Source organism: Neofelis nebulosa, chromosome 4, assembly GCF_028018385.1.
Source record: "Neofelis nebulosa isolate mNeoNeb1 chromosome 4, mNeoNeb1.pri, whole genome shotgun sequence".
Lineage (NCBI taxonomy): Eukaryota > Metazoa > Chordata > Mammalia > Carnivora > Felidae > Neofelis > Neofelis nebulosa.
Window position 1 is genome coordinate 11371247 of NC_080785.1, and position 23398 is coordinate 11394644.

The 23398-nt window shown below is 39.8% G+C and overlaps 1 protein-coding gene and 1 pseudogene across 12 annotated transcripts in view; one reads left to right on the forward strand and one right to left on the reverse strand.

The window, feature by feature from the left end:
• TPK1 (thiamin pyrophosphokinase 1) overlaps positions 1-23398 on the forward strand; it is a 354405-nt gene that overhangs the window by 227966 nt on the left and 103041 nt on the right. The gene's annotated exons all lie outside the window — the stretch shown is intronic.
• Positions 6215-6803, reverse strand: LOC131508317 (small nuclear ribonucleoprotein-associated protein N-like; annotated as a pseudogene).

Consider the following 23398-nt stretch of genomic DNA (forward strand, 5'->3'; position numbering starts at 1 on the left):
TGTCATGTATACTTAGTTCAATTGAGCATTGCTTCAGCATCTTCCTTTGATTGAAAACAAAAGGTTGCCAATGCGGTATCAATGAACTGTGAAGCGATTTGAGTGTTACCAGCAGGGAAATGAAATGAGCCTCTGGGAGGAAGATTGGCACGAGTGAAAGTTTCTATATAAAGGGCTTTGTACAGCTCCAGCTGGGTTGTATTACTTCTTATCCCGTTAAGGCTTTTTTCCCCCTGAATTTGGGAGCATTTTGATCTCCTTTGTTCCAAAAGTGATCAAAACTGAAAGTGAAGAAAAAGTGGGAAACATATCCAAATAAAGTTCAGCTAGGAGGGCTGGGATTTGAGGGGACTTATTTAAATTGCACATTCACCCTGGATCTTACGAAGGTCTTCCATGGAATGGTGTAAGGTCCCTTGCCCTCTTACACAAACGCGCGCACACATACACACACACACACACACACACACACACACACACACACACACTGTATGTAACATCCATGTGCATGCATAGACACACATCAAAAATCTCAGCACTTGTAAACCTGTCTTACTGAGAGGAAGGAAAGTAAGTATTCTGTCTCTCGGGTCAACTGACCAGGATTTCTTTTCTATTTGTTTTTCCTCCCTCCCTCCCTCCCTCCCTCCCTCTGTCTCTCTCTGTCTCTCTCTGTCTCTCTCTCTCTCCCCCTCTCTCCCCCCCTCCTTCCCTCCTTCTCCTTTTGAAAAACCCTGTCCTATATAAACCTCTGTCTTTTAAAAGCTCCACTTAGTTGTTCATAACTTTGTCATGACCAGAATTACATTTGACTTAGATGCGTATGGAATGGTTTAAGTGATATATATAAAAATGCATCAGAGTTAGGAACCAAGTTAGCAAAGCAGAGTGTAACCTACGATGATCTATAGACTGAGAGGGTTAAACTTAACAGAGAATAAGACTAAAGATGGCCCAATCCCATATTGCCTTCTGAAGCAGACTGAGAGACTACTAATGTGATTACCTAGTAGTTTAGGATAATCTAAGTGTCGAAGACATACTGACGGTTACTATACCACTGAAATCTCTTGGGAGCCATGTGTGACTCATAAAATAGCCTCTGATCCTGAAAGTTTGGAAAATTATATTTTAATATCTATAGGGGAGTCTGGATGGCTCTAGTCAGTTAAGAGTCCGACTTTGGCTCAGGTCATGATCTCATGGTTTGTGGGTTCGAGCCCCACATCAGGCTCGACAGCTTGGAGCCTAGAGCCTGCTTTGGGTTCTTTGTCTCCCTCTCTCTCTGCCCACCCCCGCTCAAAAATAAGCAAAACATTAAAAAAATAAAATCTATCTGTAGAGTTATACAGCCCTTGACATTTATGAAATACTGTCTTCATGCTCTTACTTGACTCTCCAGCAGTCCTTGTAAGCGGAACACTCACATTCATTGTTTCTGCTTCTCAGATGAGGAAACTATGCATAGGACAATATTGAGTTCTGTGGTACATCCGTGAATAGTCTAGGAATTTTCTGAATCCTACTTGTGGGCCATTTGCTTTAGAGCTTTCTGTTAGAATCCGTGCCTACTCCCTGAATGTCACTGAATCCATATTGAGGTCTCCAAAAGAATGAAGGAGAAGTAACCGTCCTCAAGCATTTTCTGTGTATCGAGAGTGGCTCACTGAGGAATATGCACTGAAATCACCTGCATAGCTTTATTTTTCTCCTCAGTCAACTTTTTTTTTTTTTATTATGGAAATAGTCCTATTTACAGAGAATTTGAAAGACTAGTATGATGAACATATTCCAACTATTTTTAAATTTTTAAGCATCTTAGCATGTATACTCTGTGTATAGACTCTTTTTTTCTTTTGGTAACCATTTGAAAGTAAGTTGCAAATGTCCTATCACATTATGGTAAATACTTCAGCATGGGGGATGATTTTTAGACACCAGGATCTAGGTCATACGTGTGCCCATTGCTACTGTGGTTAGACTTTTTCAGTGAACAGAACTAGAACAACAAAAAGGGGGCACCTGGATAGCTCAGTTGGTTAAGTATCAGCCCTTGATTTCAGCTCAGGTCATGATCTCGCAGTTCGTGGGTTTGAGCCCCGCATCAGGCTCTGCACTGACAGTGTGCAACTTACTTGGGATCCTCTGTCTCTGCCCCTCCCGTCTCGTGTCCTTTCTCTCTCTCAAAATAAAAAATACACATTAAAAAAAAAAACAAAACACAAAAAGGTATGTGTATGTGTGTATAGTATAAATCACGAGGTCACTTTGATATTTTGAATTCAGTTTTAACACATAGTTTTTAAACTGCTTTTACTTTATATTTTTATTTCTTTAATCCCCTCATAATCCTGGCTTGAAATGTCATGCTTGTATTATACAATGATATATAGTAGCTAGTTTCAAATTTATAGTTCCCGCATTCCTATTAATAGTGAACCTAGTGAGCGAAATTTAAGATTTCTTTGTAGGTCTGTCTTTAAATTATATCCCAGTCAGAGCACTGTATCTAAAATTTCTCACTTTAAACATTAAATATTTTTCTTCCTGTGGTTATGCTACTAATTTAATATACTCTTAGGGTCATTTGTTATAGTTTACTTGAAGTTATAAGACTTTATCTTTTAATTATTTAAATATTTTACAACAGTTACGTAATCCAAAGGCAAAACTTGATAAAAAGATAACCTCAGGAGAGGACTTGTGTTTATTCCAGTCTCCCTCACCACCACTACCCTCCTTCAGAATCTTCTAGATTCTTGCAAAAAAAAAAAAAAAAAGGCAAAACAAGGCAGATCTGTACACATTTTCTCACTTCCCCCTTTTTATATGAAATTTGGCATAGTGTATACATCTTTCTCAATCTCCTTTTTTCACCTAATAATACATTTTGAAAACCACCATATTCAGCAATAGAAATCATCCTCATACCTTTATTATGACTGGTTAGTACAGTATTGTGTGGATGTATCTAAATGTACCATCATTTATCCATGTGCAGCTTTTTGAAAGAACATACTAGAAGTTCAGACAAGGTAGTTCTTTGAGTTGTGATTATGTATATTTAGGGAGTGTTCCTCAGGTGATTCCCACTTGAGACCTATTTTGTTCTCAAAACACCTTATGAGGTGGAGACAATATGACCCAATTTTCAAGATGAAAAAACTGGGTCTTAAAAAGATGAGCTGACTTCCAAGGGTTATTCCACTCCTTAACAGAAAAGCCACATTCCAAATCTGTGTCAGATTGACCCTTGAGTTTTCTTCACTCCATGACCATTTCCAGTTACATGATTCGTGACCTTGACATGATGCCATTCAGTGTGGAAGAAACAATTTATAGATAAACTCATTAAACATAACCTATAAATACCACATCACTCTTTATAACAGAGTAATAGGGTTCACTGCCGACTTTTGTCGAGTGTATGTGTTTTTAAATAAAAATGAATGGACACAATCAGTTTTCTTATCAAAGAAGAAGAAGAATATTCTATCATAGCTGAGGTAGTAATGATAATGAATCAGAGTCTTTTCTTTTTGGAAAAAGTCCTGTTGATAGAGGGGCCTCAAAATTGATTAATTACATACACGTTGGCCTTTCCAGTTGTCTGATGATAGGAAGCCAATTTCACTCCTAACCAGAAGCCCTCAAGGTAAAAGGCACAGAGTATGGAACATTGGTCTTATTTTATCAGGGAAGGTTAATGTACAAAAATGCCGCTCAGGGGAAGGATTTATTTTCTCCTGGGTGAAGCTAGGCTATTAAGAAGTGGGCGCTCTTTGAAATTTTGATAATAGTAATTGAAAAGCTATGAATAGAGCTTAATATTTTTTTCTGAGCATATTTCACACCATAAAATATTTCCCAAAGCAGAGTAAGCCTTACGAAAAATAAAAGGACTTGGATGAGTTTTTTTCATACATTCATTTGACCAGCATATTATTAAAGACTTACTTGTATCTGGTATTAACAAATTGCTAGACTGAGGAGGAATAAGTTACTCTCAAAGAGCTACTCAGTATCATCCCTAAATAGATGATGATTCCACAATAAAATAAAGTTCCAGATATATCTACAGAACATCATGGAAGCCTAGAGAAGCAGAACATATCATGCCATAGACCGGTCTTACGTACAGCTAGTATCATGCAGGGGTGAGATGCACCCAGGCACTTGGCTTGCACGTGGCCTGCTCTGTACTCTTGTTAATTGCTACTCTGCTGTCCGTGAGAAAAACAATTTGAGGCTGTTTTCAGTGATAGAAACCTAGACGGATAGGCCATAGATGCAACTCCATAGGCAGACCTTATATTCTGTTCATGGCACTTACCTCTTAGATGCAAGTATTCCTGCCCTTGTAAACACCAATTCATTGCAGCCACGTTCATAACAGATCTTTAAATAGTGTTAAATATGGCCCCAACATTATTAGCAGCAACACTTAATCCTGCATACCATCCAGTAGGCTGCCGTAAAAAATTTCATTTCTAAAACCAAATAGTGCATAATTCTTTAAATCCGCCTTATCTTTAACACACACTTCATTTAAAACAATTTTATGAACCAAATTCTAACTTACTACTTAGCATAAAAATGTTGATGTGCAACATTAAAAAAAATTAATGCTACAAATCTTGTCCTCTCTTCCTTTTATCTACAATGCCTTTTACATGAAAAAATGCATTTATGTCTAAAATAGAAGTTTATTACAACAAGGCTCTTTGGGACAGGAGTTGTACTCAAAGGAAACATTCAGAATCATTACAAAGGGAACTAGAAAGAGACCGTATATCACAGTTAATTATAGGATAGATATTTAATGAGCAAACGTATGCAGAAGCAACGTGGTGTCTATTATCCTGTGCTTTGTTAGGTCTGAAATTTTCAAATTACTCAACGCGTACATAGGTGTCATAGGGCTTCTGGCTCTGTGTGGGAGGTTAAGTCCTAACTGTGGTGTTTACTGGCCGCGGCTCCTGGGAATGCTGAGTGAGTCTCAGTTTCTCCATGTGCAACTGGAATGATAATGCACATACATTTCATGAACGTTACAGTGTTCAAGGCCATGTATATGAAAGCTGGTTTTGTTTTGTTTGGTTTGGTTTGGTTTCTTTCCTTTTGGGCTTCAACTGGAAAGGGCTGAATTAATCACACATTATTGGCACATTGTCATCCTTGGTCACTTTGTTTCACCATTTGGTTAGGATTTGTTGATTCAAATCCAGTTCCCCTCTAGGATTCCCTTTCCATCACATAAGGAACTATTCCTAATACATAATTTATCTTTTTGTTTGTATATCCTTTGCAAATTGTGTATTGTTTTCATGACCACTAAAAATATTTTTGTACACATCTGTAAAAGAAAAGGACTCCTAAAAACCATAATTACAATCCCATTTTCACACCCCATAGAAGTTAAAAATAATTACTTAATGTGATAAGGTGTTTCCATTTCCTCCATTGTTGTAAGAGGTCTTTACCATTTGCCGTGATCCGAGATCCAAACAAGGTCTGTACATTGCAATGGATTTTTTTTGTCATTCTTTTAAAAAGTAGGTCCCCTTGTCTGTCGCTGTCTCCATTTCTCTTTTTCTTCTCCTTCCTCTTTTTCTTCCCCTCCTCAGTATTTTCGCTGAAGAAACTTTGTCATTTGTTCTATGGAATTTTCACATTCTGGGCTCATTGCGTGGCTTGGTGTCATTAAATGCTTTCTATTTTCCTTTGAATTTTTGTTATTTTTAGTTAGTTCTAGAGCTATGATCAGAAACAACACAAAACCTGAGGGGAGACTTCTGAAAAAGGGGACATTACATGACAACATTGGCTTGGTCTTTATTGTGATGTCGTCATCATGCGCCTCCATGACCTTATTAGTGGCTGCTCAATGGTCATCCTAAACTATTCTGCCATTATTACTTCATTATTGCCTGAAATACCTCTATAAAGAGAAGCTTCCCTCAGACCAGCTACTAAGTTATCCTGCGGAATAGTCTGTAAAGGAAAGCAGGATATGCACTTAATTCTTTTTTCTCTTATCTACTATGTTTCAAAATAAGGAATTGATTCCCTAACATTCTTTTTTTTATTGTTATATGCATTTATTGGCTAATATTAATGCAATTTGAGGGAACAAAGGCTCACAAACACTCTACACAGTTTCACAAGATACAGTGCAGAGAAAAAAAGCGATTTAAGAAGGATTGATAGTATCCTAGAGTCTTGGTGGCTGCATTCCAGGAGGATGTTGAACCACTAATTCCTGGCAGAGGGGGTCTCGTTCCTGGAGGGGGCATGCCTATTGGTGTCCCTCAAGCAGGGGGAAGCCCAGCTGGTGGGCCCACGGGTGGTCTTATACCAGGTGAAGGAGCCATAATGCCTGGAGGTGGTGTTGTTCGGCCCGCAGGAGTGGGTGGGGGGAAGTCACTCATTACCTGTTGGGATGGCCCCCGGCCCCTCAGACAGTGTCTGCTCATCCAGTAGGAGTCTGGGGGATTGGAACACCAGTCACACTCCTCTGCCAGCTGCCTTGCTGACCCCAGGGCCTCCTGCAGCTCCAGCAAGTGGGATGCCACGATGCCCGTGTCTCCGGGGAGTCATGGAAACCAAGTTTTTCCCATGTAGCCACACCAGACCCCAAACTCCCTTTCTTCACTCTATGGCTGCTTGGCAATCTTTAGCTCAGATCTTCCCGAATTCATCTGCGTCACAAAGATATGCTTGTCAAAAGCCTTAAGGTTGCCAGTGAAAATTTGGCCATCTTGCAGGACCCGTCTCATTCTGTCGTCCGTGTGCCACGGCATCTTGCGGCTCTTTTCCCACAGTCGTGGCTGCGCTTCCACCAAATGCAAGGTCCGCGGTAAGGTTTGAGGGTCTTGAAGGCCTGAGGAAGGGCTGCAGATCAAGGTTTGATGCAGGTTCTCCTGCAAACAATGCGAGCTTGGGGAGGACGCTGCAAAGAGCATATGGAGCCTGGGGGTTCCCTTGGAAATCAGCCCCCCTGGCTGTTCCAGCCCTGCTTTAACTGCCTCTTGATGTCTCAGCTAAAAATGCCTGGCTCGGGGGGCGCCTGGGTGGCTCAGTCGGTTAAGCGGCCGACTTCGGCTCAGGTCACGATCTCGCGGTCCGTGAGTTCGAGCCCCGCGTCGGGCTCTGTGCCGACAGCTCAGAGCCTGGAGCCCGTTTCGGATTCTGTGTCTCCCTCTTTCTCTGACCCTTCCCCGTTTATGCTCTGTCTCTCTCTGTCTCAAAAATAAATAAATGTTAAAAAAAAAAAAAAAATGCCTGGCTCGGTTCCGGCTGAAAATCCACCACGGGACCTTACACTGCTGAAATCGCCTTGGGTACAGCTGACGCTCGGGGTTGTTCAGTGATCTGTCTTTCTAGGTTTGATGTGGACTTCCCCCTGTGGGAGGCGCCGCACCACAGTCCCTCTCGGTGTTAGCGGTCCTGGCTTGCCCCATCCCCCTGCCCGCTGCTCTGGGGACACACCGTCAAGGCGTCTCCCGCGGCCACCCTGCTGATTCCCCAGCGTCTTCAACACTGATCAGCTAGTCTTCTTTGAGCTGGTGGATTTTAGCATATGTGATATGTACAATTGGGCCATTCTAGTTCTTATCCTTATTGCTACTCAAAGTGTCCTACCTTTGGCCAGCGGGAACATATTCAGTTTGGCGTCTGAATGAATCCTTTTGACACAAACCCTCCAGTCTGATAACTGTCTTGCTTTTCTGTCTCTATAGTATGTTCCTGGCTCATCTTGTACATTTCCCGGCTGAGTCCTGGAATTTCTCCGAGGGACCCTTTTATTAAGAAAGAATAGTTAGAGACCATAATCTGGGCATTAAAGGGAACGCTTGTAGCTGCTAAATTGATTGACTTGACAAAACTAGGGTAACATGAGGTCCTACTTATACTTGCTTTTAGACTCAGGACAACAGGGAAATACTCTTTTGATGAGCAGAGTTTTAAAATTTTGATGAAGTCCACTTTATCCATCCTTTAGGTTATGGATCCTGCTTTTGGTGTTTTGTCTAAGAAATCTTATCCAGCGCAAGGTTACAGGAGTTTCCTTTTATGTTTTCTCTTAGAAGTTCTGTAGTTTTAGGTTTTACATTAGAACTGTGATCCATTTTGAGTTATTTTCTGTATACCATGTGAGGTATGGATTGACATTCCTTTATTTGTATTTAGGTATCTAGTTTTCCAGCACCATTTGTCGTAAAGACTATTCTGTCCCCACTGTATTGCCTTTGTAGCTTTGTCAAAAATCAGCTATCTGTGTACATGTGGATCTGTTTCTGGTCTCTCTGATGTACTCCATTGATGTTTCATTTTGTCTGTAAGCCAGGACTACAGTGATGCGATGCAGTACAGCGAATAATTGTTGTTTTTTACCTGCCTTTTTGTATTTTTGCCAGTGTATCTTCGGTTAGAGCCCTAGAATCATGATCACTGGCTCTAAGCGTCTGACGTGTTTCAAGTGCTCCACGATAGTGTTGTGCACTGCGGTGGTAAGAGTGCCTGTTTCTTCTCAGCCTTACCTATCTATAAAGGGGCATCCCAGTGGCTCAGTCGGTTAAACGTCCCACTTGGGCTCAGGTCATGGGTTCTCCCGGTTCATGGGTTCGAGCCCCGCGTCAGGCTCTGTGCTGATCTCTCAGAGCCTGGAGCCTGCTTCGGATTCTGTGTTTCTCTCTCTCTCTGCCCCTTCCCCGCTCACGTTCTTTCTCTTTCTCTCTCTCACAAATAAATAAACATTAAAAAAAAAATCCCAAAATAGTTTTGGTTTACATTTTTCTTGTTATCAGTGAGATTGAGCATATTCTTATATTTTTAAATTCTTTTTCTCTGGACTGTCCATTTTTCTCTAAAGTTATTGGCCTAATTTTTTTCTGTTACTGTTAGACCCTCTCTCTATGTATTAGTGGTATTTCCCCTTTGTCTATAATGTCAGTTGCATATGCTCTTCTCAGTTTTTCTTCTTCTTTTCTGATTTTGGGTTGTGTGTATATGTACTTTACGTAAATGACTTTTTTTTTTTACCTTATTACCTTTGTAGATAATTATATATTTTTAGTAACAGACTTACTTTTTAAAAAATTTTTTTTATATTTTATTTATTTTGATAGAGACAGAGCACAAGTGGGGGAGGGGCGGAGAGAGAGGGAGACACAGAATCCGAAGCAGGCTCTAGGCTCCGAGCTGTCAGCACAGAGCCCGACGTGGGGCTCAAACACACAAATTGCGACATCATGACTTGAGCCGAGGTCGGACGCTCAACCGACTGAGCCACCCAGGCACCCCATAACAGACTGACTTTTAAAAATAGTTTTAGACTTACAGATTAGAGTGATTAAGTGAATAGTACAAAGAATTTGCATATATGTCTCCTTATCCCACACACATAGTTCTCCTTATTATTACTAATCTATTGTATGGTGCATTTATTATACTTAATACTGACTTACTGTTAACGAAAGTCCATAGTTTGTTCATAGGTCCTTACTTTTTAACTTGATGTCCTTTTTCTATTCCAGAATCCCACTGAGGATCCCATGTAACATTTTAGATATTATGTCTCCTTAAGTTTCTCTTGATTGTGACGTTTTTATCAGACATTCCTTGTTTTTGTTGACCTTGGCAGTTTTGAGGAGTCCTGGTCAGACATAATGTAGGATGCTCTGTATAGAATGCATCTGATGTTTTTCTCATGATTAGACTGGGTCCATATGTTTTAGAGAGGAAGAGTTAAAGTACTATTTTTATCACATTAGCCCAAAGGTACATACAAGCAGTATGACTTACCGCTATTTTTGCTAACCTTGATCACCTAGCTAAAAGCAGTGTGTGTCAGCCTTTTCCACTTTAAAGTTGCCCTGCCTTTCCCACCCATACCCCTTCCATATTTACTCTGGAAGGAAAGCAATATGTGCAGCTTGCACTTAAGGGGTGGGGACAGTTATACTGCCACTCCATTAGGGTAGTTAACATAATTTATTTGGAATTTTTGTGTATGGAATTTCTCTCTTTTTCCCCCATTTAAAAATGTATTCAATAATTTATTTTTCTCAGGCTAATGAATATTTTTTCTGTATATTGATTTGTATTCTAATAGTATTTCATTTATTTGGTTTTTCAAGCTGTTTCAGTTTTGGCTGTTGGGAACTCTTTCACTTGGGTCCTGTGCCCCTTTGAATTAGCCCCCAAAATTGTGTGTGTCCATCTGTCCCATACATGCATGCATGTGTAGATTTTCTTCATACTACAAGATGCTATAGGTTCATCCTGTATATTTCCTGCCCTAGTTCTAGAATCATCCATTTCTCTTTAGAGTTCTGTTTCCTTTTGTTAGGGAATGGTATTAGAAGCCAAATTCTGGATGCTAGGTGTGCTTATTACTACTGGGGTGTCATTTCTCTACATCCTCTCAGCCAGGAAATATAGGTGTGTATATGAACCTATGTATATACCTGCATTTATACATATTTTACATATTTATATATGCATCTGTATTAAATTAAACATGAGTTTTTGCTGATGTTTCCAACCCGAATCCATTACTGCAGGGATCATTCTAGCTTATTCCCCTTGCTTGCCTGTAATCCCCCACTCCATCACTGAGGAACCTGGATCTCACCCTCTACCATTTATTTAATTCTTTAACTTCAGTATACATGCATAGCACTATTAGAACTGTTAACTTGCACACGTATAGGAAACTTTTATCAACCAGAGTACAGTGCTCACGTAGTTCCTTTGCCTATACTCTTAGAGACCATTCATTTCCAAAGCTAGGTAGGTCAGCACCTTTTTTTCCTTCTGCCTTCATTGAGATTGTTCCTTATATTTGTAGTACAGTGAGGTTCTCCTATCACACCCTGCAGTTTTCTCCAAGATCCCCTGAACCTCCTAAGTGGTTCTTTAAGTTTGCATACAATAAAGTTCATTCTTTGTCTTCTTGGTACCGTTCTGTAGGTTATGACAAACTCATACTGTCACGCGTCCACCGTGACAGTGTCTTGCAGTATAGGTTCATCCTGCTATTAGTCCCCTGGGTTTCCGCTAATCACTGACCCTCACCTTTCCTCACACCCTTGGGAACCACTCATTTACTCTTGCTAAAGTTTTGTCTTTTCTCAAATGTCATATAATGGAAATCATTACAGCATGTAGTTTTTCACACTGGCTTGTTTTGCTTAGCAGTGTGCATTTTCTCCATGTCTTTTCTGATTACCTTTTTACTCAGCAAGATCTTTCAGTAAGATCTTTCTGTGCTGCTGTATATACATCTGTCCTTTTTAGGTTTTTCATAGCATTGTATGTTGGACATCTAGTATATTTGCCCATCCACTCTGAATACCGGGCACCAAATTGCTTCCAAACCTTGAATCACCCCCTCCGATCCCACCCAGCTCCACCCCTGCTAATAATGTAAGGAACCCCCGTCATATATACCTTTATGGACTTGAGTGAGCTTTTCTTTGACACATATATAGCTAGAAAAGGATTGCTAGATCATAGGGTATATGTTTATTTAACCGGTTCCAGATTGCCCTCTAGAATGCTTTTACCAAACCAGCAGTATGTGGGGGGTTTTTAAATTTTTATTGTGTTTTAAAAATTATCCCCATATCCCCACCAACACTTCACATTATCCAAACTTCTGGATATAAAGTATATAAGAATCAGGTGATATCTTGGTATGTTCATTTGTATTTCTGTCATTACTAATGAGTCTTAGCATCTCTTCATATGCTTGTTATTTTTTTTTACATTAGGAGTGTTTATATATATATATATATTTATTTTGTTTTGTTTTCATTTAATTCCAGTACAGTTACCATAAAGTGTTATATTAGTTTCAGGTATATAGTATACTGATTCACCACTCATTGCTCATCACGACAAGCATGCTCGCTCCTTAATCCCACTTGTTAGTGTTAACTCATTTTTTCTGTTGGGGATAGTGTCAAATTTTTATTGCTATGTTTCTTATATATTTTAAAGATGAATCCGCTGTCAACTCTGAACATTACAAAATGTCTTTTCTCATCACATCATCTATTAGCTTTGTTCATGATACCCTTTGTTGAATAGAATAATCAGTTTAGTCTTGGGCTTGGTGGATGGTGGTACCATTTACTGACACACTGAAAGTGGGGAGGGGAAGAGGATGGGCTGTGGGTAGGAACTAGGATTGATTCAGCTGTGTTAAGTCAGAGATGGCCATTGAAACTTCACCTAGGGATCTTGAGTGGCAGTTGAATATCTGAGTCTGGAGTGAACATGAGATTTTGTTAGTCTTAATATTTTATATTGTTTTCATTATTCCTTGAAGATTTTTCTTTCCTTTATTTTTTTAAGACTTGGAGCTGTGTTGTTTAAAGTTATGGATAAAATCTTTGGTTAAGAAATTGAATTTGAAGGTACTTTTATTTGTATCCTAATAGTAATTTTTGCTACATATGGAATTTTGACCATAATTTTATTTTTTTCTAATGCCAAATATTTCATCTGTGTAGAGTTGTTGTACAGTTCCAGCCCTACTCACGCTCTGCCCCTCTAACTCTCCTGGCATGATTCAAGGGCTCTCTGGGTGTATTTCATAGAACATTTACTATTCACCGTATAAATGATTTTTCCTCCATTTCACATTGAAGTCATAAGAAATAACTCAAGGTGACTCTCATCTTCAAATTGAATATGAAAATAGTTTTTAAGCAAACCTATAATATGTTCATGGGATTTAGTTATCAGGTACTGACTATTATAATTTCAAGACCATCTTCCATGAGAAAAAAAAATGTCCATCTGCAAATGTGCATATTTTTAAACATGGAAACAGTTTTTACCTCAGGATTATTATTTTTAAAAGCAAAACCTTAATTATTAAATGCCTTTTTTAAATGGAAACAAGACCCTTTATAGTTCTTGTCAGAAGTTTATCTGTGGCAACTTCTGAGCTTGCAAATAATAGAAAAAATATTTGAGTCAAACAATAATATAATGTACTTTTTCTTATCTTTTTTTTTTTCAACGTTTTTTATTTTATTTTTGGGACAGAGAGAGACAGAGCATGAACGGGGGAGGGTCAGAGAGAGAGGGAGACACAGAATCGGAAACAGGCTCCAGGCTCCGAGCCATCAGCCCAGAGCCTGACGCGGGGCTCGAACTCACGGACCGCGAGATCATGACCTGGCTGAAGTCGGACGCTTAACCGACTGCGCCACCCAGGCGCCCTTTCCCCATGTATTTTTATTACTGTACCTGAAACTTTCATTAGTAGCATGCATTGTGTAGTATGTTATTTGCTTTCTTGTCTGTCTTTCCCACCTGTATTGTCTGCTCCATGAGGTCAGACATTGTTGCTTCACCCATAGTGCCTGATGCATAGTTGACCCTCAAGAAACATTTGTTGAGTGAGAGAGTAAGCGAATGAATCTTGGCTGGAAAACAGGACTTTGATCGAGAGCTTGAATGTTCATTCAACAGCTGTTTAAAGCCCATATTTCATATGAGTGGTGGTTCAGACTATAGGGGTTTCAGTGTGTAAAGTTTTTTTTTTTTTTTTTAATTTTTTTTTCAACGTTTTTTATTTATTTTTGGGACAGAGAGAGACAGAGCATGAACGGGGGAGGGTCAGAGAGAGAGGGAGACACAGAATCGGAAACAGGCTCCAGGCTCCGAGCCATCAGCCCAGAGCCCGACGCGGGGCTCGAACTCATGGACCGCGAGATCGTGACCTGGCTGAAGTCGGACGCTTAACCGACTGCGCCACCCAGGCGCCCCATTATCTTTTTTTTTAAGGCTCACTCATAATGATTATTTTTTGTAACAGCACTTGCATATCCATGCTTTTTTTTTTTTAATGTTCATTCATTTTTGAAAGAGAGAGAGACAGAGTGTGAACAGGGGAGGGGCAAAGAGTAAGAGAGACACAGAATCCAAAGCAGGCTCCAGGTTCCAAACTGTCAGCACAGAGCCCAATGTGGGGTTCGAACCCATGAGCTGTGAGATCGTGACCTGAGCCGAAGTCAGATGCTTAACTGACTGAGCCACTCAGGTGCCTGCCCCAGTCATAATGATTATTAATTCTAGATTCCTTCAGACAGTTGTGTAACAGGATTGATTTATTTTTTATTCTCATCAAATAAAAGTGATTTCTAGTATACACGGTTGTATATCTGTCATTTATCTTTTTATGAACTATAACCAATTCATTATCACATATACATGTATTTTAAGAAAAACTAATCATTTTGGTTGTTGCAAATAATATCTAAGAACCTAATTAGGGGATACAGTTATTAACATAAATCCATGGTTTTATACCTTAAAATACATTCACAGTGTACTTTTTATTATTTAGGAAGAAACTATATTATCTTAGCTATTTTTATAGGGATGACATTTCTTTCAAAAGGGGATGTGTCACCATCCTTGAGAAGCCAAAACAAAGAAAATCTTTCTTTTAGGTATGAAAAAAAAAAGCCTCATATTGCTGAGCTGAGCACTCATAAAAATGACTAATGATACTTCTAGGCGTCATTCATCAGACTTAGGTTTTAGAGAGAAAAAAAAATCTCATTATCCACTCCATATTCATTTAAGTTTTAAGTGCTTAGAAGACTTGTCATAACCTGGACTTAAGGTCTGCAGTGGTAAATCTGGACGCTGCTCCATTCCAGCAGCAACTCCGGGTGCCCCCAGATCCAGTGCCCCCACGTGCAGGAGCTTTCTCTTCGCTTCTGCCCTGGTTCTTGCATGTCGCCGCCCCATCACTCCTCACTTTATAATGTTGTTAGCATTTCTAAAAGCAGATTAATCTAAAAGCTTCCCATTCGGTCAGAAATACCAGAAGAACATATTGGGCACTTGGGCACGTTGCATTTGCATTAACAAGTTTAATCACGATGGGCAAGGGAAGAGCACTTTATTATATTCAAACGGGCCTGGAGAACGAGATTTCTGTGAGGTCATAAAACATGATATTGGCCTTAATATTGTGCTCTTTCTGCTCTGCCCGCGCTTTCTCCATCTGCCACACCATGCTGACTTCTCACAGAGCAGAGTTACTCTGAGTTTTTTAATTGATTTTATTTTAGTCTATAAGTTTGGGTTGGGAGAGAAAGGACTAGAAATATTATTTATTCATTAGCATCTGAGAAGTGGAAGGTTAAAATGGGCTAGTTTGGTTTAAAAGCATATATATCCTATATATCGTTCTTGCACTTGCAAAAGTACAGTATTTATGCTAACATTTCGATACCAACCTTCCTCATTTGAGGAAGTGGTATCTATCCTTTCAGAATGCATTTTTTTTCCTGAGTTACTTAAAGAATAGAATGAGGTTGTTTGTTAATACTCAGCGCTACTGAGACATCAACCTTCAGCTCTCAGAAGAAGGACATAAAGAGAAGCAATTTTAATGGGAAGAAAACTGCCTGGTTTCAAAAACTTTTTTTTTAATGTTTATGTATTTTGAAAGGTGGGGAGGGGACAGAGAGAGAGAAGAAGGGAAGGGCAGAAAAAGAGAGAGGGAGAGGGAGAGAATCTCAAGCAGGCTCCACGCTGTCAGCGCATTGCCCAACACACGGCTCGATCTCACCAACTCATGAGATCATGACCTGAGCCGAAATCAAGAGTCAGATGCTTAACCAACCAAACCACCCAGGCGTCCCCAAAACTCCTTTTATGCTGTCTCTTGTTAAGTTCTCTCTTAAGGAAAAGAGAGAAAGTTGGGTGAGAGGGTTCCTACAGAATGAGTTCTAATTTATCTCTACGGCATACACATGGCAGCCTAGCTCCTGTTACTTCAATGGCCAATGTTGCCAAAAATTGGACAGTCCATTTCTTAAGTGAGTAAGACTTTTAAAGATTCATTGAGGATTGGAAATTACCACAAAATTACCTTTTTCCAATAACTTTTAAACCAGCTGTGATGTCCAACTTGGATTCGGGAGATAGGCTTCTGATTTTGACTTAGATAGTATGTCCAAAGCAAGCAGCACTCTGAATTGTGGAATTTATGGAGGGGCTAGGATGTAGAATAAAGCAGTGAAATTACAGCATTTTTAAGACAAATAATGATTTGGTCATACTCGTTTTTCTTTCATGTGATAACCTCTGTGTGCACTTCCTTGGTCTGTGTTTTCACAGCAGCCTTGAGACACTGAGAAGGTGATGTCCCACACTGCTGTGTAGACTGGCCCTTAAAATGGACATTGAGGTTGAAAAGGAGTGGTGTAGACAGAGGTGAAATTATATGAAGGTATTTCTTATAAAAAGTACCACATGGAAATTATAATGTGCCTTCTGCCTCTTGTTTTCTCTATTGGTTTATCTAATGAAATTAAATAATAATTACAGACGGGCAACAGAGCTCGTCTCCTCTTACAAGTGCATTGTTCACACATTAAGGCCACCTCCTTTATTTTTTGTGTTTGCCATGACAAAACAATGACTTTGAAATAGCTGAGATTTATTGAAAACTATTCTAAGTGCTTCGTGCCTACTCTTGATTTAGCCACTGCAACAACTTTGTGATGTTAGATAGTATCTCCTCAGTTTGGCAAGTGAGGGAATTGAGACGGAAAGAGATGAATTCAGTTGTCCAAAGTCACACCACCCGTAAGCGGCAGCATCTGGTCCAGATAACCAGACCTGAGTCTACACCGATTCTGCCCCCACTGTGGCTGCCTCTCTTGGCACTGTCACTGCAGACACAGTGATAAATATAAGCTAAAATACAGCGACTGAGACTGAATGCCAGCGTTCTCTTATAGAACAGTCATCCGAATGGCCGTTAGTAGAACAATAGTAATGTCTTATTAAGATAAACAGCTAAATGGAAAAGCAACATTTAATTATTTTCATACATGAGTAAAGATAGCTTGTCAATTGAAAACCATGCGTACCCATTAAAGATCCTGAGTTTTCAACTATTTTGCACATGAGATGGTTTTCAGCCCTTTACCAGGTGCATCAATATATATATCTCAGAGAAAATGCCCAACTACCACGACTGAGCTATTAAATGCCAAATGTTTAAAAACTGTTACTGATGGTTAGAATAAAGGCTTCCCAGAACATACTTCTTAATGTTCCCTGCAATAAAGAATTACTGACATCATACAGGAAAAAAAATTAATATTTTGTCCTGACTTTAAAACAAATCTCTTTAGTTTTACTTATTTTTTTCTAAGTAGCTAGTTGCATATACACATAGCTATTTCACTTGCCACTGTGTCCTTGGCTTGTGTTATAGTTGTGCCCAAATCATACACATCTTTCACTTTTGAAGTTTGGAACAACAGAGTCATGACAGCATTAATCATGATAAACAATCACGAAGTCTGTGACAGTATTTAACTTGGATATGGAGAATGAAAGAAGAGATATTAAAACGCCAGTGACATTCAAGAGCAGGACCTTTATTTTGTATCCACCCAAAGATTCTTTTCTTACAGATAACTTCAGAAATTAAACCCTGAAAACGTTCTTTGTGCACCGGGTTTTCGAAGTGCTTGCACTCAACAATGAAAATGCAGTGCTTTCCTTGTCCAGGTCTACAGGAAAAAAGTGCTATCAGTTATTTAGAATCTGATTTATGCCTTAAGAGAGTAGCTGCCACTCTCTGTGATTTCATGGAAGCTGGGTATCAAGGAGCAATTTTCAAAGAATTGAAAGCTGGTGCAGGGTCATGAATAAACTCGGAGAAGCTTTGACCTTCCCTGTCAAATGATAAGGCCATAAATATGTTGGTAATTCTGCTTTGTTGTGAGTACCTGTTCTTTTCCATCACTGTGGAGTTTCTAGGATACCATAAATTGGTACCAACAAAACTAAAACAAATTTTTTTATTGTATAAAAAAGTTAGAAGAGCAGAAAGCGTAAGATAGAGAACACAGGAAGCAGCCTCTTGCGTATTGCTCCTGAAGTATATCTGGCATTGGAGGATCCAATTTGGGGAACTTTATAGTATCCAAATCAAATTTAAAATAACTATTTGGTCACATTTTATCATTTACCTAAATGATACTAAGTAAATGACTTTGGGATAGGAAGCGAGATAGTTAATATACAATGTTTAATGCTTTTTTCCCTTATGATGCCAAGTTCATTAGGAAATAGGGCTCATTTTTGCTTTGATGCAGCCTTTTTAAATAGTCACATACAGTACAGTGAGTTTGAATATATGTAATGCTGTTAAGCATAAATGTTCTGTTTTAATGATTGTTATCTTAATTTCATTAAGATGAAATTTAATGACTGTCAGGGAACATTTTGTGCTTCTAACTTCACCCTTCCCTTTCCCCCAGTTGGTAGCTTAGGGAGAAATAAAGATGAGGAAAAAATCAGTCCCAATAACCCACAGAGAAGGGGACAAAGGAAAGCTGGTAGTTTTCCTTTAGAAACAATGTCTCATACTGCCACTTTTTAACCATATACCCTGCTGAACAAAAGTAAAAAAATACACATATATGCCTGTTCTGTTTTATGGACATTAAAAGAAGTAGAGGGGCCACAGGAAATAAGGGAAAGGGCCCTGGGGATCTGAAGATAAAGCAAAGCAGACACACGCACCTGGATGGGGACAGCAAGAGATTGAGAGTGTGTTGGTTATCCTTTGCTGTGTAACAAATGGCCCCAAATCTTGGTAGCTGAAAACAACAGCGAACCTTTATTATTTCTCAGTTTCTCTGCAGTTTTAGTATTTGGACTTTTCTGGGTGCTTTAAACTTGGGGGTCTCATGAAGTTCAGTTGTCTTGGATATCAGTCATAGGATTCCAAGGCAGCCCATTCCTATACCTGGCAAGCTGGTGCTGGCTGGTTGGGGAGGTAGATGGCTTCATCCCTCTCCGTGTGGGCCCCTACAGGGCTGGGTGAATGTCCTCATGACAAGGTGATTGACGTCCCCAAGAGCGAGTAATCTGCAAGAACAAACCAGCAAGAGGCAGCAGTCATATTTGTTACAATCTAGCTGAGAAGTGACACGCCAGCACTTTACAGTACCCAGCTGGTACACACAGCTTAGTCCTGTTCATTGTGGGCAATTGCTGTACAAGGACGTAAATGTCAAGAGGCGGTGTTCATTGGGTGCTGTTTTGGAGACTGACTGCCACAGAGAACCATGAGAAAAGGGTGGTGGACACACACGAACACAGACTTGGACAGACAGGAGAGGGTGAAGGACTGGGCACTTCCGTTGTGAGGGTGATCGTGCAACACGCTTGATTTGCTACAAACACGAAGACTGCCACCGTTACACCAGTTGTTACCACACGCCCGCTGCATCCCCCCCGTACACTTCGTTGTGCCTTCATGACAACCGTCTCCTTCGTAGCACAGAACCATAAAGTTAAGCTGCATTAAGGCCAGGATACCTCTCTCAGAAATCTCACCGTAATTTTACGTCAAGACATCAAAAACTACCCAGTCTTCTTTGCAAACAGCAGTGCTTTTACCTTTCTCCTATTGAAGACCCTTACCTCACATGTAAGAGGTACCAACATCAGACTGCTGTAACGAGTAAGATTGTGATCTAACTTGAAAGGTGTATTTATTCCTACATTTTGCCAACACAGATGATGTGTTACATAATGGGGTACTTTCTGGGTTACTCTCAGAAGACAAAATGTCCTAACATTCTTGACGCGAAAAATGAGAGGCAAGTAAATTGACTGTCAGAAATTGAAAGTAATGCATTGTTTGGTTGCCCATTTTAATCCTTTTAATAATAGTGAATGTGTATAGAGCATTGACTCTCTGTCAGACACTATCCTAAGTACCTCACATATCAAATCATTTAATCGTCAGCAATCCTTTTGTTCTGGTTTTATAGATAAGGAACATGAAACACAAACATGGTGAAAAGGGATTCAAGGGGCGCCTGGGTGGCGCAGTCGGTTAAGCGTCCGACTTCAGCCAGGTCACGATCTCGCGGTCGGTGAGTTCGAGCCCCGCATCAGGCTCTGGGCCGATGGCTCGGAGCCTGGAGCCTGTTTCCGATTCTGTGTCTCCCTCTCTCTCTGCCCCTCCCCCGTTCATGCTCTGTCTCTCTCTGTCCCAAAAATAAATTTAAAAAAAAAAAAGAAAGAAAAGGGATTCAAATCTGTGAAGTCTTACTTCAGCACCTGTACCCTTAACCACAGCGCTATGCATATAACAGTCTCCCTGAGGCTAGCTCAGAACAAGGATTCGTTGATAACAGCATTTCTCTTAGAACCACTCCATGGACAGCACCTTAAGTCTAGCCACATGTCTTAGGGGCTAGAAGATGGAAATGGAAAACTTCCAGAGTGTTTCTCTTGAGGGGTCAGTGCGCAGGTAGGTAGGTCTGACTTACTTTGTCAATGGATCACTTTAGCTGCTGAATTGAGAATAGACTGTTTTGGGACAATGGGAGATCTTGTTATGGGGACTTGTATAGAGAGGTAGTGAAGGAAATCATGAGAAGTGATAGGAATTGAGATATATTTAGAATATAGAGCAAATAGGATTTCCTTATGGGTATAAGAAAAGAAGAGAAACTTTTTGCCCAAACAGTTGGAAAGATGGAGTAAATATCAACTCCAATCAATATATGGTGGGTTTGAGGTAAAAGACCAGGGTGTGTCAAATAGGCAGCTGGATGTTCGGGCCCACAGTTAGAGAACTCTCAGCTAGAGATACAAATTTGGGATTCGCCAAGATCTAGACAGTTGAGCTCACAAAGGGCAAACTGTAAATAGATTGGAGAGAAGGATGTAGCTGAGACTAAGGGACTGAGCCCTGGGACAGTCCAACTTTAGGATCTGGAGAGAAGAGGAGACAGCAAAGAAAATTGTGGATCAAGGGGAAAACCAAGAGTGTGGTGTTCTGCAAGCAAAGTAAAGTTGGTATATAAAGGAAGAGAGAGTGATGACGACCCATTGCGAGTTCTACCGGAAGGTGAGGACTAATAATTTAGCAATTTAGAGGTCGTTGGCTACCTTGATGAAAGCCAATTTGGAAAAGAGGTGTAAGCAAAAGTTTAGCTGGGATGAATGCAGGAGAACTGGAGGCAAGGAATTGGAAATGGTCAATTTCAACAACCCTTTCTAGCTGTTGTGTAAGGAAAAACAGAGAAATGGCATGGTGAGGTGGTAGCTAACACATAAATTAGAGGTTGAGAGTAGTTCTGTGGAAAAGGCTAAGCTTAGTGCCCCCTTTCTGATAAATATTTGTTGTATTCCTACTATGTGTCTAACACTGTACAAAATTTTGGAGATATAAATATGAATGAGACATGGCTTTTCTCCTTGAAGTGTTTGCTTTCCAGCAAGAGAGTTAACCATAAAACCATGTGCTGTGGAGCCTTGAGGATGTGCGAGTAGCCAGGTTGCAGGTTCAGGGAGAACCCTGGAGAAGGATGGTGGAGGAGATGATGTTTGAACTAAGTCTTGGAACTTGTACCATTTGAATATTAACCTGACTCTTTCCAATTAATATATTATAGGAACTAGGGGAGAAACAAAATTGTCCTACTGGTTCCTGACTAAAAATAGTCCTATCTGTTTTAAAAACACTTTAATCTTCTTAATCTTAGGTCAGTCATTGATTTTGCTTTAACTGTTCCTTGTGTACTTCTGGAACACCCACTAGTGGGTTTTGAAAACACAAATTTGTGACCCATACCTTCTAATTAGCACCCTCCCTATGTTGAGTCACTAGCAAAGGACAAGTAAATGAATGGGGACATGTAAATAGAATGGGGAATGTTGAAGATAGGTGGATGAAGTCAAGAAGGATAGCTATTCATTCACCTGTTAATTCTTTCATTTACTGCACATGTATTTATTATTTAGGATAAGCTTTGGTGAGGTTCTTGCAAAAGCTTAACTTGGACATTGAAGATAGGGAACAAAAAGTAATAATGAAAAGAAGAGCAAAGGAGTGAAATAGTTTTGACAGGCCTTTAAAGTCAGAAGCCTGGAAAAACATGGTAATGTAGTGAAAATTAGACTTTCAAATGATGGCATACTTGGGTATTGACCCTACACCTGCCCGTTACTAGTTGAGAGATCTTGGGCAAGTTGATGACTGCACTGAGTCTGTAATCTCTTCTGGTAACTCTGCCACTCAAGCTTGTTGAGTTATGGTACGCAGAAAACTATCAGGATATAGCCGATACTCAAAAACTGTTACATCACTTTTCCCTTTTTTTTTCTTTTACTGGAACTTTCTCATTATTTCTTCCAGTTTATAAAATTTGGTAGTTATTCTGGGGTTTGAAATACATAAATAATTGGCAAAATTGTCTTTTTCTCACCACCACTGCCCCCCCCCACCCCCGCCACCTGTCAGGAACACTAACAACATCCCATGAGCATTGTGAATGTGAGTGGGGGGGTGGAGGGTGGGGAAGACACCCAACTCAGCCAAACATGCTGAACATCAGCCATGCTGCATCTCCACAAGCAGAAACTCTTCCTGGAGTCTGTTTAGATAGGATAATGAACAGGATCCTTCTAGGAATTCTCTCCTTCCCCTCCACTCCCCTGCCAGTCTTGCTGACTTTCAGCTTCTGGGATCACAGAAAGGAGAAGTGCCTGGGGGATTGCTTAGCTAGGAGAGGCCAGCTAGGAGAGAATGTCGGTGCTTGAGAAACTGTGGGGAGTGGATTGTCTATTGGAAGAGCGTCTACATGCAGCTTTTTTATAGACAGAAGGTTGGGGTGGTTACCCATCCAGGCAGGAAAGTTGAAATATATATTGCAGTGTTGGTATTCCTATCAACCCTTGATCAATGATGACAAAACTTGAAAAGTAAGTCCAGTGGTTTAGAGTCTGAATTGAATTGTATTTAAAGTATTTGCTTGTATTGGAAAGTAAAAAGAGAATCTCGTGTAATTTAGTAGTAGGCTCAATAAATACTGAGCATTTCAACAACAACAACAACAACAAAAAAGAATTGCATTTTGGATATGATGACTACATATGAGACCTCAGAAGGAGTTCTTAGAACTGTTCTAAAATTGATTCACAAAATTCATGTTTATATTCCTAAAAAGGACTATTTCAAAGTAGGACAATAACAACAAACAGTTAACTGAAAACTAGAGCTTTTATAAAGCAAATGGAGGTATGATTCTTTTTCTTAAGACAAATCAATGCTTTAAGGTTTAACATACGATGTTTAAATAAAAAAACTTCTCTTTATTCTTTCCTGCTAATATTTCAGATTAGTCTCAGGAGTAATCGCATTTATTTTCCTTCAAATATTACTGGGACAAAGTGCCAAGGCTTTGATAAAATAAAAAGCAGAAATGAGTGGAGGGAACACTTCTATTCCAGTTAAACTGGAAGGACCTGATGGAGAGAGAAGGGTCTGTGTGAATGTTGGAAGCTCTTTTCTTGGCACGAGACACGTGTT